Source organism: Jaculus jaculus, chromosome 7 (assembly GCF_020740685.1).
Source record: "Jaculus jaculus isolate mJacJac1 chromosome 7, mJacJac1.mat.Y.cur, whole genome shotgun sequence".
NCBI classification, from domain to species: Eukaryota; Metazoa; Chordata; class Mammalia; order Rodentia; family Dipodidae; genus Jaculus; species Jaculus jaculus.
Window position 1 is genome coordinate 122,807,523 of NC_059108.1, and position 19,738 is coordinate 122,827,260.

At 42.4% G+C, this 19,738-nt stretch overlaps 1 protein-coding gene and 1 pseudogene across 3 annotated transcripts in view; one reads left to right on the forward strand and one right to left on the reverse strand.

Annotated features, from left to right (window-relative positions):
* Positions 1-19,738, forward strand: part of Rad51b (RAD51 paralog B) — a 631,041-nt gene that overhangs the window by 280,730 nt on the left and 330,573 nt on the right. The window lies entirely within an intron of this gene.
* Positions 9,406-10,231, reverse strand: LOC105944124 (annotated as a pseudogene).

Below are 19,738 nucleotides of genomic sequence, written 5' to 3' on the forward strand. Positions count from 1 at the left end.
TCTTCTTCTTGTCCAACTTGATGACTCTCAGGTCTCTCTAGTATTCTAGTATGTAAATTCCTGATCAGAAAGTAGACAGAGAGAACACACCACAGTTCTTGCCAAATCACTCTTAAAATAGGGCTGGGAGTAGATTAAAGGCGTTTTGTCTGAGGTGGCATCCTGAAGGGAACAATGGGAGAGCTGGGTACTGGTGGCAGCGTTGCTACTCCTAAAATCAGTGTGACTTCAGTCACTCTCCTCATGTCTCTTAGCCACTGTTAATGGATTTCTTCATCTGTAAAATGAGGTTGGGTCAAATGGTCTCTACGACCTCTGATTTTTTTTTTGCATGATAATGTGTCAGTATTTCATGTCCTTGAAGTCTCTGGTTGACAAATATGATGTGCGAGGAAATGATGCACAGAGCCTAACCAAAGTGGATTTTGACCACACTGATGTGCTAATCCCCAAAGAAGAAGAAAATACGAAACGGGCCAGAGACCAAACATGAAAATGGTGACAGTGAGAAAAACAGTGAAGCAGACGGCAGAAAGCTCCGGTTCCCAGCCCGCCGGCTATGAGGACGGCTGAGCTTGCCAAATCCTCCAGGCCGTCGGGGCCCAGAACTTTGGCTAGCTCTTCTCCTCAGCGCCTCACACCACGGCAACAAACCACACAGGCAAACTGTCTCTCTTCCTTCATTCTTGTGCCTTTTGGCTACACTTCTGTTTATGCCAAGCGCTCGCCTAATCCCTTCCTTCCAGCTGTCACTGTATTCTAGCCGCTGCTTTCTGGAGGCTTCGGGAAGTTACTGTAGTCCTCGGGGGAGGTACAGGCTGGTGGGTCTGTGGTAGAGTGGTGGAAGGGAGTCGCTTTTACCTGTTCCCAGGCCATCTTTTCATCTAGGCTGTCACTTTTATCGCTGCCTTGGCAAATGTTAGGGCGGGTGGCTTTAATTTTCCCCTTTCACTCACTCTTTGGAGAGTTCCCTCTACCTTGCACATTCTTCAGCAGTTTTGACTGCAAACATCCAGTGGAAGATTTGGTTTATCTTGTTTTCTGTTGCCAGACTTTTCATCATCTGTTTTGGTTTGTTTTTCCCATTCCACATAAAACATATGTCTCTATTGAGAGAAGTGAAGATGGATAACCAGAGCCTCTCTCTCTCTGTACTCTCTCACACGTTTAGAAACCCGACCCCATGTCAGCCTTGAGTCCATCCAAACCACGAGGTCTCCCAAGGCCCAGCCTCTTGCTGTCCATCCAGCCCCAGCTGCTGTGGTAGCCTTTCACCTCCGGCCTGTGGCATCTTTCCCGAGGAGCTTGTCTGTGGGCATCTCCTACTGGCTCTTCAGGAGGGCCGCTAAGCAAAGAGGCATTTAGTTCCCATCATATTAGAAAAGCGAGGAGGAATCCGGAAGTGGGACTCAAATGTCTTGGCCCAATGCAAGGAGCCGTGGGTTATGAAAGTTCTAAATTGTTCTGCGGTGCAGCCTGACTTTGCTGGCCTGAATGTTGAAAGCAAACCCAACAAAAGCCCCACACAGTCATTGTTTAGTACTAGGCTATTGTCTTTTGTTCATGAACAGAGCTTTTTAAGAAACAATGGCTTGTTCTTCTCGGCCACTCTTTTTGGGACCCCTGTGACTACTGTACCCCATACCTGACAGCACCCACCCACAGTAGAACTCCATGGAGTTTTCAGAACCTCATACAACTAAAAGCAAACTCAAGGTATATTTGTTCTGGGATTTGTCTGTTTCCTCATATCTGTATGTTCTTTGTATTTTAAGTCATTAAAATATTATTTAATGCTAAGTAGGCCAATCTATTTGATAAAATCTTTGGTCATGGGTCTTGGTTCACTTTGGATGTATTATGTAAAGTCTTTATTCATATTGACAATATAATTCTACAAAGCCTCTTTTCTTTCATTTCTGCTTATCCAGTCATTTTGTCTATATTGTTTCTCATACTTAATTATGGTATAGTAGAATATGACCCAGAAGTGCTTTTAGAAGTCAGCTATCTGAACTCCTCATTTCATTAGTGGAGAAAAGAAAGCCAGAGAGGAACAGATTAAATGAAGGTCAGACCCCTACCGACTCCAGGCTTGTGAGCCGTATGATCACCGTCAAAAGTTTCACACCCTGGGCTGGAGAGCTGGCGTAGTGGTTAAAGCACTTACCTGCAGAGCAAAAGGACCCAGGTTCCATTCCCCAGGACCCACAGTAGCCAGATGCACAAGGTGGTGCTTGTGTCGGGAGTTCGTTTGCAGTGGCTGGAGGCCCTGGCGCGCCCATTCGCTCTCGCTATGTGCCTCTTTCTCTCTTCCTATCTCTTTCAAATAAATAAATATAAATATAAGTGACCTCTCCCTTTAAAAAAAAAAGAATTTTCCACCAAACCATGCAGGCTCCAAAGCAGTAGTGATAACGTCTTCATCGGACAGGGGGAAATCCTGAAACGAGCACAGGCTTGGGAACCAGATTTGAGCTTGACAGTCTTGTCTTGCTGCCTATTGAGAGAGTAACTTGGGCAAGTAATTAGTGCTTTGTGGGGACCTTATTTCTTCCTCTGTAATAAAAGAATAATATCACTTATATTTAGGGTTATTGTAAGTATGAAATGATATACATATGCCATTCAACAAATTATTATAAAAGTCTACTGATAATTTAAATAATAATTTTAAGTAGGGATCTTTCTATTGGGTAGTGTGAGTCTCTTATTCAGCGGCAATTTTGTCAGCATATATGAATGGAGTGAATTGTCTGGAAATCAAGTCCTGAAATTATTTATAGCATGAGTGTGAACCATTTCCCTTTTCTTTATGACTCTCATCTGTATTTAGCTGCAGTGCTTTGTACAAGTTGAGCCAACCCAAAGAAGACATCTGGAGTATCCTTGAACATGGCCTCTGCTTTTCATTTAGCTCAGTATTGGGCTATAAATCTAGAAATTTCATCTGTATAAAATGTTTTATTCACATTTATCAGAAGTTTGGGAGATTTAGTGGGATTCTGATACCTGTTGACCTTTGTGAGAAACAGTTTCGATGTAAAAACTATGCATACCTGTTTGGACTGTAGGTAGAAATCAAGTTCATTAAAAACTAGCCCAAGACTGTTCTGTGAGCAGAAAGTGGGACTTAATAATTAAGCCTTACAATATGGGGAAAGGGCCATGCTGCAAAATCAAAGCTGTGGGTTAGCAAAGACCAGAAGCAGGAGCAAGACGTTTGGGAGCTTTGAAAGAGGAGATTCAAGGGGGTTTCAACTGAGGGCTTCTCAAATTGTCTTTGGCTGCCTGGAATGCACTTGAGCTTGAAGTACTGGGAAGGAACTTGAGAAACCATACAGAAAGAATTTTGCTTCTTTAACAAGCCTCAAGAGAAAGATCTGTGGCTTAGATTTCAGACAAAAGTTAAGCGTGACATGCGGGGCAGCATGGAGCACGCTGAGGCAGGAGAATCACTTGAGCCTAGAACTTCAGGGCCATTGCTGGTTTGAACTCTGTAAAACAGTTCCCTCTCCTCTGCTGTCCCCTGATGCTAGTTTTGAAATCCATCCCTCTCCTTTCTCCCCGGGAGAGCTGGATTCAGGGTCACTGCTCTTTTGGGGAGGCTGTGCATTACATACAGCTCAGATTCCATATCTCACAGAGGCTAACAGATCTAGGAAAGTGGCAATGACAAACCCACAGAGAGGACTGTGGCCAGTTAACTTGAAGCTTAGGACAGACAAAGAGCAAGACGCTAGGTAGAATCCATTAGCACTAGTGTGTCTCTAATGATGGGCACTGAGACACGTGTGGTAGTTACTAGTGTTTCCTTTAATAAAAGTGGGAACAAACGTATGGGGGTGGAAGGGAAATGCCTTTGCTGTTGTTTAACGCTCAGCTGGAGACAATACTCATTCTGTCTTTGTATAAGCACTTATAATTTTTGCATCTGACTATTATTTTTTCTCCTTTGAACTTGCTCACATGTATTCCAAGTATCCGTTGGGTGAATATTAACACATCATCATTTATTAGGTACCTACCAAGTGATAGATGCCTAATACCTATGGCTAATTCATCTTCTCACATATATTAGAAATATCTGTGCACAGTTGAGTCAGAAGTGAATCCAATTCTGTCCAACAAACAGGTGCCCATTCTGTCCACCTTGTCTTACTGAGTCATTCTTGAAAGATGTGAGAAGGTATTTCAAAAGATTCTCCAAGACTCATGCTCTGAGGCAGGTATGAGTTCTTCATGAAATGTAGAATCCCTCTGGAAATATATTAAAAAAAGGAAAGTTATTGTTTGGAAAAAAAATAAAGAAAAAAATAAAAGAAATGGAAGTCCAGTATGGGCAACAGAGTGAGGCCTTGTCTCTTAAATAAAACACACACAAAAAAAAAAATAAAATAGAACACACAAAAAAGGCTAGAGGGAGGTACCATGTACCTATCACATAGCGAATCCTCCTCATGGGACCTGTGATTACCAGGAAACTCTCAAGTTCATATAATCTGGCCTGTAACCTTGGTTAGATGTCTAATGAAAGTGAGAGGATAGCAGTGATAGAGAGCAGAGTGAATACTTTTGGTGCCTGTTTGTACTTAGTGGCATATTTTATATTCAAAGCTTTAGGCTAGTGTTTTCTCAGGGTTGGAAGCAGCCATGATTTTGGAGGGATATTGAGTAATCAAATATGGCTAGGAAGTTAAAGGTCCTACTTGGCTGGATTTTCAATTCCGCCAGATGGGATCAAACCAGAGGAATTTGGCAAGCATTGAGAGTCACCACTTAGAACCATACTGAAATAGTTGTGGTGGCAAAAGAATTTCTCCAGGAGTCTTATTCCATTCCAGGCATGACAGCCAGAGCCGTCTGGCCCTTGCCAAGGAAGTCCATAATAGATAAATTTTATAAAAGTCAATGGAGATCTATAAATCCAGGAGAAATGTTCAATTGAATGAGATTTGGGCAATATGTTTTTGTACTTTATTATATAGAAGATATACTGTGAGTAAATTTGGCATGTACTTTGCTTTTTACAACTAGCTCTTCCCTAATCTCATGTCCTCCCATTAAATATATTGTATTCTAGTTTAATAAGTGGCAAGATGATAAAAGAAACTTTAAGAACCTGTATTTGACTTCTTCTTTTTCTTGAAATTCTGCCATAATAACTTTGCTCCTTCTTTTGTATTTGTATTTTTATTTTTCTGATACAGGGTCTCAATGTGTAGCTCTGGCTGGCTTGGAACTCATGATATAAACTCAGTTGTCCTCAAATTTACTGTAATCCTCTTGCCCCTGCTTCCAAGTGCTGAGATTACAGGCATGTGCCATCTTCCCTGTCCTTACCACTCCACAGGGACCCTCCTTGTTGGGGAATATGGGTCGTGCATTGTGGGGTTAGCCATCAGTAATGGGTGGGAGGCCATATCTCTGTGTATCATGACCCAACGTGTGGCTCTGACATTCTTTCCGCTCCCTCTTTGGCAAATTTCCTTGAGCCATGTTGGGTTCATTTTAGGTTTGCTTCAGTGATGAGGTCTTGGGAGCCTCTGTGTCTCTGGATACCTGGTTTGGTAGGAGTTAATTATTCTCTGTGTCTATCTCCTTCTCACTTGTGCTGGTACCAGGTTCACCAAAAAAACAGCACCCTTGCTTATATCCCCAATTATTCTTGGTTGGAGCTGTGGCCCTTTTGAGGTGTGATGGGGTGGTTCTCTCTATCTATCTGAAAAAGAGAAGCAAATTCTCCAACGGAGGGTAAAGTCAGCACCAGATAAATGGGATAACCATTGTTTTTTTTTTTTTTTTTTTTTAAGAGAGAATTTAATAGGTGTAGGCCCTCTTGTAGTGATTGGTGGGAACTTGATAATGGAGAGCAGGCTCATTTTTAGATATGGTCCTGACTTGCTTCCCAGCTCCAGCTATGGGTTCCGTTCCACTGAGCAGATCAATTAGCCAAATCAAGAGCAGCCGTTTTCCCACCATGGCTGTGTGCCACTATCTCACTTGTGTGAGCATTGTGTCAGGTTGTTTGCTGCTGAGTAGCTTAGACCATGCGTTGTTTGGACAGATATTGGTCATTTTCCCCTAGTCGCTCATGTAGTACCTCCTGACACTAGATGTGCTAACTGTCTGGGGATTGACTCTCTTCCAGCTTGTAGTCATGTCACTCCATGTTACTTGCCAACAGCATATGGTTCTTCAGCAGTAGGATCTTACCAATAACCTTTGGTGGGACATCAAGTACTCTGACAGAAACCTGTCATTCTTTTAGGAAGCCTTGTAAGTCTGTCTGATCAAGAGCTCATTGTGGATGATAGCCACATGCTGGTACTGGGAGTTACAGGTCAGCATCCAAGAAGAGAAGGAAGAAAGTGACAAGTAATATAAAAGAGATAAAGAGAAGAGAGACAAGAGGGAGAGAGAGAGAAACAGAAATAGAAGATTAGGGTCAGTCTTCATCATACCCTCCCCAGAGCCTTATGATTCAGGTGCTCCTTCTAAGGGCTGGTTAAGGTTCAACCATGTAGTCTTTTAAGATGTAGAGTTTTATGGTACCATTGCCATTTGGGTCCAGTTTTGTGTCCCCCACCGCCTCCCTTACCCTCCCTCCCTCCCCACCCTCCCTGCAGTCTGCTCCTCAGGTGCTCGTTTGGTAGGTCGGCATCTGGGGTAGATTCAGGTTAGGAGCTGCAGATGAGTGACACTTTGCGGCAATTATTGGGTGAGTTCACTGAGAATGATCTGTTCCAGGTTCAAGCATTTTTCTTCAAATTTCATTGTGTCATTTTTCTTTACTGATGTGTAGAATTCCATCATGTAGATATACCACATCTTCTTTATCCATTCCTCTCATGATGGACATCTGGGTTGATTCCAGCTCTTAGCTACTATGAATTGAGCATCTATAAACATGGTTGAGCAAATCTCTCTGGACTGAGGCACAGAGCTTTTAGGGTACATGCCCAGTAAGGGAATAACTGGGTCTCTTGGTCACTCTGTAGTCAACTTTTTTAGGAGTCTCCATATTGCTTTCCACAGTGGTTGTGCCATCTTACATTCCCACCAACAGTGGATGAGGGTTCCTATTTCTTCACATCCTCACCAGCAGTTATCTCCATTTGATTTTTTAATGTTGCTGGGGTAAGGTGGTATCTCATAGTTGTTTTAATTTGCATTTTCCTGATGATTAGGGATGATGAACAAAAATATTTTTTTTTATTTGCAAGGAGAGAGAGAGAGAGAGAGAGAGAGAGAGAAAAGAGGCAGACAGAATGAGTACACTCGGAACCTCCAGCCACTGCAAGCAAATTCCAGATGCATGTGTCACTTTGTGCGTCTGGCTTTATATGGGTACTGGGGAATTGAACTTGGGTCATTAGGCTTTGCAGGCAATTGCCTTAACCATTGAGCCATCTCTCCAGCCCCTAACCTTGCCATTCTAAAAGCTTTCTGTCGAATGCTCTTCACAAACCTGAAACTGGCCTTCTTGTTTTATCATTTTAGACTCTAGTAAAGCAAATGGCACCTGCCCTTATCTTCACTGTCATCAGTATTATTTATCCTTTCTAACTATTCCTGCAGCATCAGTGGAACCCAGACCATTGGCTTACATATAATGGGTGTTCAATAAATACTTAAATTTAATCATGAATGAAGAAATAGTTGCTTATGTTTTAAGCAACTGAGTATTATGGAGACTTATGACACAATAGGAAGGAGCTATTGAGATTAAAGAATCAGACATGCAACTGAAAAAGGAAATGCAAGATAATGTTAGAGATATTAACAGCTTTACTGCAACATGACTAACATCCAATTAATTAATTGCATAAATAACACAATTAGTATAATCTGGGTTTTTTTGTTGTTGTTGTTTTTTGAGGTAGGGTCTCACACTAGCCCAGGCTGACCTAGAATTCACTATGTGGTTTCAGGGTGGCCTTGAACTTGTGATGATCCTTCTACCACTGGTCCCTGAGTGCTGGCATTATATATGCATTAGAACATAACTACAATGAAAATAACGGATATACCTATCATCCCTATAACTTTTACAATTTTCAACTCCTACCCTTCTCACCTTATCCTCCTCCAGCAAACCATTTAATCTACTTGATATTACATATTATATTTTATTTTCTTCAGTTTTGTATAAATGTAATCATACATTATAAGCGTTTTAATTTGTCTTTTAAATTCAGCTGAATTACCTTGAGATCCATATTGTTGCATGAATCACCACTTCATTCTTTATTGCTAAGCAATATTTTATTATACGTACACATTTCTGTTGCTTATTCATTCATCTACCAATGGATATTTGGGACATATTACAAATAAAACTACTCTGAACATTTGACTACAGATTGCTGAGCAGAGTAATGCTTTCTTTTCTCTTGGATAAACACATACAAGTGAAATGGCTGGATTATGGGGTTGGTGTGCATGTTTAGCTTTATAAGAAACTGCCAAACCACTACCCACCTTGCATTCCCATCAGCCATGACCAAAAGGAGTTCCTGTTGCTTTACATCCTCACCAGCATTTGATGATGTCACTGCTTCATATTTTAGCCATTCTGGTAGTGTTTAGTGGTTTCTCATTTGAGTTTGCAATTCCCTCATATCATATTTTTTTATCATTCAAATGAGTTTTTATTGGTGATGCTGGAAATTGAACCCACAAAGCCAGAATCTTCCCACAACAGGCAGGCACCCTACCATTGAACCAGCTTGTTTCTTATTTTTGAGTTTAACTTTTTGCATATTTTGGACATAAGTCCAATATTTTTGTTGAGGAGATTTTTTTGTCAGTTTAGGCTTGTCTGTTTTTTATTTTAGGATTCTTTTGGCAGAGCAGCATTTCATTTTCATGAAGTTCAACCTGTCACTTTTTTTTTTTTTTGAGGTGGGGTCTCACTCTAGCCCAGGCTGACCTTGATTTCCCTATGTAATCTCAGGCTGGTCTCGAACTCACGTCGATCCTCCTACTTCTGCCTCCCAAGTGCTGAGATTAAAGGCGTGCTCCACCATATCCGGCTTTGTCACTTTTTTCATGATTGAGTTCTTAATTTTTTTCATCACAGGTTTGTAGTTCTATAATTATTGTTATTGTATAGTCATACATATTTTGTTAGATTTATCACTATATTTCACTTTAGTTATTTATTTTTATTTATTTGAGAAAGAGAGAGAGAAAGAGAATGAGCACATCAGGGCCTCTAGCCACTGCAAATGAACACCAGACACATGCGTCTCTTTGTGCACCTAGCTTATGTGAGTACTGAGGAATTGAACCTGGGTCCGTAGGCTTCATAGGCAAGTGCCTTAGCCACTAAACCAGCCCACATTTCACTTTTTTTTTTTGCAGGCTTAATCCACTTTTATTTTTTTCTGTATAAAATCCCTATGTGGTAGCCACAGCTGGAGCCTGGGTCCTCTGCACTGAGACTCTGGTGTGGGTTTTCACAAGATGGTCAGTGAATTCTGGTAAGGAGACTTGGTGAACACAGTCTCTTTCCAGAGGTCAGGGGTCAGGTAGCTGTAGGTCTTAGAGATGGCGTCAAAAGTGGCCTTAGCAAAGTTGCCCAGGGTGGCAGTGCAGCCCCTGGCTGAAGTGTAGCAGTTGTCAATACCAGCCATCAGCAGCAGCTTCGGACATGGGGGCAGAGACCATGCCAGTGCCCCGGGGGCAGGGATAAGGCGCATCAGTGCAGAGCCACAGAAGCCTGTCACCTTACAGGGGACTGTGTGGGGCGTGCCGATCTTGTTCCCCCAGTAGCCTCTCCGGACAGGCACAATGGAGAGCTTGGCCAAGATGATGGCCCCTCGGATGGCAGTGGCTGCCTCCTTAGAGCACTTGACACCCAGGCCGACGTTGTAGTCCCCAATGGCAACAAAAGCCTTGAACCTGGTCCGCTGACCAGCACAAGTCTGCTTTTGCACTGGCATGATCTTCAAAACTTCATCCTTAAGGGACACCCAACAAGAAGTCAATAATCTCAGACTCCTTGATGGGCAGGGAGAACAGATAGATCTCCTCCAGGGACTTGATCTTCATGTCCTTGACCAGGCGTCCCAGCTTGGTCACGGGGATCCACTCCTTGTCTTCAGCTTTGCCTCCACGAGCCCCGCGGCCTCGGGCCTGACCCCGACCACGGCGATGGTCCTCTGGGCCCTCCCGCTGCACTGGCCTCACCCGCCTTTGGTGTTTTCCCAAGGACGAAGCCCATATTTCACTTTTTAAGTGCTAATATATATGCTCTTCTCTGTTTATTTCTCTCTCTCTCTCTCTCTCCTGGGAATTGGACCTATGGTATAGTGCATATTAGGCAAAATGCTGTAACCAAGGGAGCTGTCTATCTAGCTCTTTTCCTGCTTTCATTTTGAGACAGCTCTCATTAAGTTGTCCAGGCTGGACTTGAACTCAAGAGCCTCCTGTGTCAGCCTCCCTGCTAGCTAGGATTATAGACCTGTGCCACTAGGTTTAGCTTTTCATTTCTTTAGTCCACTACTGATAATTAAATATTTTTAGGTTTGGTATGTCTTAAAGTCTTTATTTCACTTTTGTTTCTGAAAGTTTTTTTTTTTTTGTGAGTTTAGAACTTTAAATTGAATGACTTTTTCATTGTACTTTATTTTTATTTATTCATTTATTAGAGAGAGGGAGAGACAGAGAGAGGGAGAGTAAGAATGGGCAAACCGGGGCCTCTAGCCACTGCAAAGGAACTCCAGATACATGTGCCACTATGTGCATGTGGCCTATGTGGGACCTGGAGAATCAAACCTGGGCCCTTAGGCTTCACAGGCATGTGCCTTAACTGCTAAGCCACTTCTCCAGCCCCTGTTCAGTGTAGGTTTTAATCATTGTTCCACTGTATTCTCTTTTTGATTATTCCTAACTAGAAACTAAGGCCAGACATGGTGGTGCACACCTTTAATCCCAGCACTCCAGAGGCAGAGATAAGAGGGTCAGCGTTGAGTTCTGAGACTCCATAGTGAATTCCAGGTCAGCCTGGGCTACAGTGAGACCCTACTTCAAAAAAACAAAAGCAACAACAACAACAAAAAGCTAACTAGAAATTATACTTGTCTTTTTTCTTCTCTGTTTGTACTTCTTCATTCTTCTCTTGTTGCTTTTAAGATTTTTATTGGTTTTGAAGAATTTGATTATGTTGTATCTTTATGTAATTTTCTTTATTTTTTAATGTTTTGGAGTTTTGTTGACCATTTTTGATATGTGGGTTTGATGTTTACATGAAATTTGGGAAAATTATGGCCTGTGTTTTTTCAGAAAAAAAAAAAAGTCTTGCTACTTTATCTTCCTTATAGATGCTTACATTTTTGTTTATTTGTTTGGTTGGTTTTTTGGGTAGGGTCTTTACTGTAGCCCAAGCTGACCTAGAATTCACTCTGTAGTCTCAGGGAGGCCTCAAACTCATGGTGATCCTCCTATCTCTGCCTCCCGAGTGCTGGGATTAAAGGTGTTCACCACCACTGCCTCTTACATATTTGAGGCCAGCTGGGGGTTGGGGATTTAGGTCAGTTCAGTGGAAGAGTGCTTGTATAATGAGCACTGATTCAGTTTTCAACACTGGAGGAAAGAAAATAATCACAAAAAGACCAAGAAACAAACAAAAAGACAGAGGAACAGAAGATCATAGGGGCCAAGGAGATGGCTCAGCAGTTAAAGGCAACTTGCTTGCAAAGCCTAGAGGCCTAGGTTCAATTCCTCAGCCTCCCACATAAAGCTAGATCGATGTTAGTTTGTAGTGGCGCGAATCCCCAACACACATGCATGCATATACATGTGCATGCACACACACGTGACACGTGTGCAAATAAATAAAATATGATATTCACTATTTTTAAAAATATGGCAATTGATGTTGTCCCAGAGCTTATTGATGCTCTTTTGTTGTTTCCCCTTGTTTCTTTGCATATTTTCTTTCTTTCTTCTTTTGTATATTTTTTTCTCTTTCTTTGCATATTTTGTCTCTTTCTGTCTCTCCCTCCTTCCTTCCCTTTTCCTGCCTTCCTTCTTTCCTTCCTCCTTCCCTCCCTCCCTTCCTTCTTCCTTTTCTTCCCTCCCTCCCTCCCTCCCTCCCTCCCTCCCTCCCTCCCTCCCTCCCTCCCTCCCTCCCTCCCTCCCTCCCTCCTTCCTTCCTTCCTTCCTTCCTTTTCTTCTTGTAAGGTCTCACTCTAGCCCAGACTGGCCTCAAACTGGGATGAAAGGTGAGTCACCACACTGGCTCATTTTCCATTCTTTCTATGGTTATGTATTCAAGTTCACTAATTTTTCTGCAGTGTCAACTCTGTCATTAATTCCATGCAGTTTGTTACCTCAGACATTATATTCCCCCCTCCCCACAAGGAAGCATGAGGTTTTAAAAAGGTTTTCGTGTTTGTGTTTAATGTTGCAAACATGTTGACCATAGTTAGAATAACTATTTAAATGACTTTGGATCATCTGGCTTTCAAACACACAGTCTGTCGTGAATGGCATATATTTTGCAGCGGGACGATCATGGATGGTAGGCTTCCTCTCACAAGGATGTTCTGTCACACTTTTATCTGAACGTATATCAGCCTCAAACACTAGAGTCCAGAACATATAAACCCATGATTTTGCTGGGCACATTGAGGGCTTCAACTGCGTGGTAGGACTGTTCTGTCGGGTGCTTCTCCCAGGTTACAGCCGGGCGCCTCTGTCCACTTTCAAGCTAATCTCTGAATTCTCAACTGCCAACACTGGTGTGGCTTGCTGATGTCGAGAGACCTTGAATGTCACTGCAGATCTCTGTCGTGTTGATCAAACCATCTCTCCCTAGAAACTCATATGGAAAGGTACTCCTAAGACTTGTGTTCGATTTTACATCTGCAGCTGCCTGCCTTCATCACAATTAAACAGCGAGGCTTTGATAGTTAATATACTCCACCTATTGAATATATTCCCTGTGGCGATTGTTATTTCCTCACCTTTGAAGATGGTCGAAAAAGATGATTGACAAGAAACCTTGTCACTCATGGAACCGTACTTAGAACACCATGGGACCATGTTAGTTCTAGCGTTTGTATTGGTGCCATTTCAACTTTTCTCCCCATCGTGGGTCACAGTTGTTTGCTTCTTTGCATTCCTCATTATCTATTACTGGGTGCAAGACATTGTGAATTTCCTCCATCATCCAGGCAAAGTCCTTCTGAGCCCTCTACCTAGGATTTCATGAATTACGATTAAATGTTTTTTAACTTGGTGGTCATGGTGCTTATTCCTGGACTCAGGTGAGTTGGGCCAGGCACTCTCCTCCCTCTACGGTTGCCTTATATACTAATGTATATATGGCTGGTAATACCTGTACCCATCTGAGTATTGAGGTGACCTTTCACAGCTCTTGACTTCACCAGCACAGTGGATCCATGCAAGAGCCCAAGTAGTGGGAGGGCAAGGATTTTATAGGGATTTGAACAAAGAAGTAGGGGGAGGTTGCATGATCGGTTGGTTTAAACAGTAACTGTACTTGTATTCTTCTGATTGGCTGGGGCAGAGAGGCAGAAGGGACAAGTCTTGGGCAGGTCTCTGGCATGCCTGGACGTGTCTAGGGGCTGACTCAGGTCCCCTGCCTAAGCGGGAATTTGAAACTTAGGCCTAGCCAGGGCAGCGCCTTATTGAAGCCTGTCATGGCGCCAGTCTGGTTTCTAGGTCTTTCAGTAGAGCTGTCTGTCATCTCTCAGGGATCCCTGTCTCTCTGTTGCCCATGTCTTATTTATTTATTTATTTATTTTGGTGGGGGAGGAGTCACCTATGCTTGTCTCTTTAAGAAAGTGTCCTGGTGACAGGTGTGTTTGCACACACCTGCAATACCAGCACGTGGGTGGTGAAATGTAGGAAGATCAAGAGTTCAAGGCTAACGTCATCTACATAGTGAGTTGGAAACCAGCTTGAGCTACATGAAACCCTGTTTGAAAACAAGGGATTGGATTGACAGATAGTGTTCTCATTACTTCCCAGCCCATTGCCCTGGAATACTCAATTATTTAAAAAAAAAATTTTTTTTAAGTAAGTTTGGTTGTCTCAGGTGGTATGGTCAATGTGTTGCTCCATCCTGGTCAGAAGCAAAAGTATTTTTAGGAATCTTCTAGGTGTTCAGTGGTAGTTATAGGGAAGACCAATGCCAAATCAGATTGTCAGTAGTAGAAATGTAAGGGTTCATCATAAAACTACTGTTAGAAAAGAGAATTGTTTTCAGAATTACCACAATATAGTTTTTCTCTCATTCATATCCATCACAAACATTTACATAACAAGTTTCTTGGTATACACTGTGGACCACCTCAGTGGGTAGATTATTGCATTGTAGGAAAGGCATGCGTAAGTAATTAGAATGGTGTTTCACTGACCATAGTTGCTTAAAAAGGCAGGGAAGCAAACCGACCTGGGTTGGTATCATATATTATTATTGGTATCAATACTATTCCTCTCATAATAGTAAATAACTGAGAGTTTTCATTTTATGTTGTTTATTTTAATCTTTTTTCTGTTTTACTTATTTATTTCAGAGTGACAGACAGAGAGAGAAAGAGGTACAGAGAGAGAGAATAGGCACGCCAGGGACTCCAGCCACTGCAAACGAACTCCAGACGCATGTGCCCCCTTGTGCATCTGGCTAACGTGGGTCTTGGAGAATCGAGCCTCGGACCGGGGTCCTTAGGCTTCATAGGCAAGGGCTTAACCGCTAAGCCATCTCTCCAGCCCATTATGTTGTTTTATTATTTAGGAATCAAAAGATTTTTGCAGAAACAAAAAAAACCCAAATAAGTAGAAAAACATTTAAAAATACTAATGAAATGCAAGTTATCTTCCTGTTCTTACAGCCCCTGTAATGTCAGCTAAATTAATAAATGTCAGCAAAATCCAGCTAGACTGTGCTTAATAGCTCCTATACCCTCTGCATTTGATAGCTTCAGAAGCACCGAAGTTCATAAATAGCAGTGGATAACTGCAAATGCCAACCCTGGTAATTTGCAAATGTGGGTATGGGTTTGACTAGGTCCTCCGAGCAAAAAGAGACTCCTTGGGCTGGAGAGATGGCCTAGCGGTTAAGCACTTGCCTGTGAAGCTTAAGGACCCCGGTTTGAGGCTCGATTTCCCAGGACCCACATTAGCCAGATGCACAAGAGGGTACATGCGTTGGAGTTTGTTTGCAGCGGCTGGAGGCCCTGGTGTGCCCATTCTCTCTTGGTCTCTCTCTCTCTCTCTCTCTCTCTCTCTGCCTCTTTCTCCCTCTGTCTGTCGCTCTCAAATAAATAAATAAACAAATAAATAAATAAATAAGCAATTTTTTTTTTAAAAAAAGAGAGACTCCTCTACGTTTTATTAACAAGACAGGCACAAAGATTTGAAATTCATTCTGCTTAGTTTATATGGCTAATTAGCTCATACAGTTTAAGAAATTAGTGAAGAAAGAACTAGATAATGTCTTAAAAGCTGTTTTTCCTCCTGTCTTGTAGTTCTTACAAGAGGGACTTGGGGTGTTGAATTTCAGTGAAACAATTAAAGAGACTTTAAAGTTAAGCCCCAGCATGCTGTCTGCCCTCAGGGCACCGCTCTGTTGGGGCAGCATGGACCCAGGAGAGAGAATGCTGTTTCTGTTTGTTTGTTTCCAGGCCATTTCCTGCGTCATCACATTTTCCTATGAGCCAAGTGTTTGAGGTTGATGTTGACAGAATCCTTGCAGAATGGAAGAAGTACATCTTCACTGAGAAAAGCTTTTGTATTTCAGGTTTTAAGATTGCAGAATACGTTGCTATTAAAGTGTTCAGTTTCTCTTTGTCTTGGGGAGGGGGCGGAGAAAGTTCCAGTTATTGGCCTTTTAGGAGAGTCCGCCTTTTAAGTCAAGGAATCATTCAAGCAAAACTATTCCAAGCCTGTTTGAAGCTCACAGTAGCTTATCTGACCTTGGGTCTTAGTTTGGCAATTAAGTTGTAGATGCAATATTCCCAGAAGGCTTAAGTATTTTTTTATTGTAAGCTTTATTATAATTCATATTTAATTTCATTCTACTGGGATTATTACATACTAAGTGATATTTATTCATGAAATGTTTTGGAAAGTATAAAATGTGTTTGAGATATAATGAAATATAAATTCTCTCCTATTAATTACAGTGCCCTCAAACTTATTCTTGATAGGAAGTAGAAACTTTAATAACATTTTTTTTTTCTCCTAGGAGGACTTTTTAACTCTTTTACATGAAGGTATAAAACTTTGGTATTACCAGGCGTGGTGGCACATGCTTTTAATCCCAGCACTTGGGAGGCAGAGGTAGGAGGATCTCCATGAGTTCAAGGCCACCCTGAGACTACATAGTGAAACACCCCCCCCCCCCCCAAAAAAAACTTTGGTATTAAGAATTCTCAATCTTGGGCTGGGTAGATGGCTCACTGCTAAGGTAGTTGTCTGCAAAGCTTAATGACCCAAGTTTGATGCCCCAGTACCCATGTAAAGCCCAGTGCACAAGGTGGCGCATGCATCTGGAGTCCATTTGCAGTGGCTCTAGGCACTGGCACTGCCATTCTCTCTGTCATCTTTCTCTGGTTACAAGTAAATAAATAAAAATATTTTTAAAAATAAAAAATGAAGACTCAGTCTGATTCTACCACATCTCTTTGATTCTAAGATATGTTACAGTTTGTAAAACATATTTGATATTACTGTTGGGATGATGGGGAACAAAGGAATAAAATATTAAGTACTCAAATATTTAGCATCCAGTCTGGAGAGATGGCTTAGTGGTTAAGGCACTTGCCTGTGAAGCCTAAGGACCCATGTTCAATCTCTGTCCAGATCCCACATAAGCCAGACACACAAAGGTGAGGCAAGTGTAGGTTGTACATGCCCACTAGGTGGCTCAAGCATTTGGAGTTTGCTTGCAGTGGCTGAGGCCCTGGTGCACCAATTCTTTCTCTCTGTCAAATATATATATCTTATATCTTAGTACACTTGTGTTTGGATTGCAAGCCTGTTACATAAGGTCAAGTATGAATTTTCTACATGTGGCATTTTGGCTTTGAAATGGTGTAAGATCTTAGATTTAGGGACTCAAGAAGCTGAGTTGTATATAAGAAACCATAATCCAGGGCTAGAGAGATGGCTTAGCGGTTAAGGTGCTTGACTATGAAGCCTAAGGACCTAAGTTTGATTCTCCAGGTCCTATATAAGCCAGATGCACATGGTGGTGCATGCATCGGGAGTTCATTTGCAGTGTCTAGGGGCCCTGCCACACCCATTCTCTCTCTCTTTCTCTCCAATAAATAAAATTTTAAAAAAGGGCTGGAGGGATGGCTTAGTGGTTAAGGCATTTGCCTGCAAAGCCAAAGGACCCAGGTTCGATTTCCTAGGACCCACATTAGCCACATGCACAAGGGGGCACACACGCTGGAGTTCGTTTGCAGTGGCTGGAGGCCCTGGTGTGCCCATTTTCTTTCTCTCTCTGTCTCTCTCTCTCCCTCTTTCTCTGTTAAATAAACAAACAAATAAATAAAAAAAATTTTGAAATTAAAAAAAACTATAACCTACATGAGTTCTATATCTCAATTAAAACAATAATAATGGTAACTAGTTTCTTAAAATATGATTTAAACCTATTTGGATTTTTTTAGTGGTGGATGGGCTTTGTGTCTGATGTGCATGTGCATGTTGATATATGTGTGAGTGTGGTCACATGCACATGTCTCAGCACACATGAGGTCAGAGAATAACCTCAGTTGTCAGTCCTTGCCGTCCTTCCCCCTAGGTGAAGGTAGGCTCTCCCATTGCTCATGTTGTCTATTAGTATTCCATAGGCTAAATGCAAGCTTCTGGGCCAATCTCTTATCTTCACCTCCCTCCTTGCCCTAGGCATGCTGGGATTACCCTCTATACAAAATGTGCCTTTATATGGGACCTGGGGATTCAAACTCAGGTACTCACACTTGCATAGCCAGTGCTATACTGACTGAACCATTTCCTTAGCTCTTGTTTTTTTTCTTAATTTATTTATTTGACAGCAACAAATGGACAGAGAAAGAAAGAGGCAGATAGATAGAGAAAGAATGGGTGCCCCAAGGCCTCTAGCCACTGCAAACGAACTCCAGATGCATGTGCCCCCTTGTGCATCTGGCTAACATGGATCCTGGGGAACAGAGCCTCGAACAGTAGTCCTGAGTCTTCACAGGCAAGGGCTTAACTGCTAAGCCATCTCTTCAGTCCTCTTGTTTGTTTTTTTTATGTGCTGACTGGTTTACTTATATTTGGCTTGTCAGAAAGCCACAGTCTTTATTTTTAAGTTGGAGAGAATTAGTGAAAAAAGATCCCCTTCTTTCTCTGTGTGTGTGTGTGTATGTATGTTCATCTGTACATCCATGTTACAGTGTATGTATGGAAGTCAGAGAACAGCTTTCAAATGTCATTCCTCTTTTTTAAAAAAAATTAATTAATTTATTTGAGAGCTATAGACAGAGAGAGAGAGAGAGAGAGAGAGAGAGAGAGAGAGAGAGAAAGAAAATGGGCATGCCAGGGCTTCCAGCCACTGCAAACGAACTCCAGACGTTCACCCCCTTGTGCATCTGGCTAATGTGGGTCCTGGGGAATTGAGCCTCGAACCGGGGTCCTTAGGCTTCAGAGACAAGTGCTTAACCACTAAGCCATCTCTCCAGCCCTCATTCCTCTTTTTTTTTTTCTTTTAATTTTTAATTTATTTATTTGAGAGCGACAGACACAGAGAGAAAGACAGATAGAGGGAGAGAGAAAGAATGGGCGCGCCAGGGCTTCCAGCCTCTGCAAACGAACTCCAGACGCATGCACCCCTTTGTGCATCTGGCCAACGTGGGACCTGGGGAACCGAGCCTCGAACCGGGGTCCTTAGGCGTCACAGGCAAGCGCTTAACCGCTAAGCCATCTCTCCAGCCCTCATAACTCTTTTTATACCTCATTTGAGGTAGGGTCTTTCACTGTTCACTGCTCCATTCGCCAGGCTAGCTAGTCCTCGAGCCTCCAGAAGATTCCCCGGTCAGTGCCTCTGCTCTCTCACAAAGGGATGCTGGGATTAGTCACGGCGCTATGGCGCCAGCTTTCGGCGGGCGCTGGGGATCTGAGCTCAGGTCCTCCCTGGCGCTCAGCATGCACTTTATCTAACACTGAGCCCTCTCCCCGGGTCCCAAGAAGTCTCTACTTTTATAAACCGTAGTTTAAGAGGCTGTTGATTTCTCTGTGATGGTCCCAGAAGATGGTGCTTAACCACAGCGGGCCTTTCTTGAAACCGTCGAGAGGAATGGTCCAGCTCACGACATGGCTAATAGGTGCTGTTGAGGGAGACTCACCAACTCATGGCAGACTCTGCTCACCACACCCTTCACCCAGCTTTTTTTTTTTTTTTTTCCTTCTCCCACCCCATCCCAACATGCCTTGACCAAACTCAGTGAACAAGACCATTGTATGAATCGGAAGGAAAATGTCTTAAGTATACGAAGTTATAATGACTTGGTAAGTGCTGTAAAAATACTCTGTAACTGAGTTGGAAGTTGCATCACCCATGCCTGCGGCGCTATGGACTGGGCCCAAATGGTAGAATACTTCAGTACAGCACTGAAGTAATTTTTGCATCAGCCAAGTAAATGGTTTAAGTTTCAGACCTATGAAATGCCAAGCTATAATTGTTCAAGTCCAGTGAACCACAGGTGTGTTTAATTTTCTTCCTTTATTT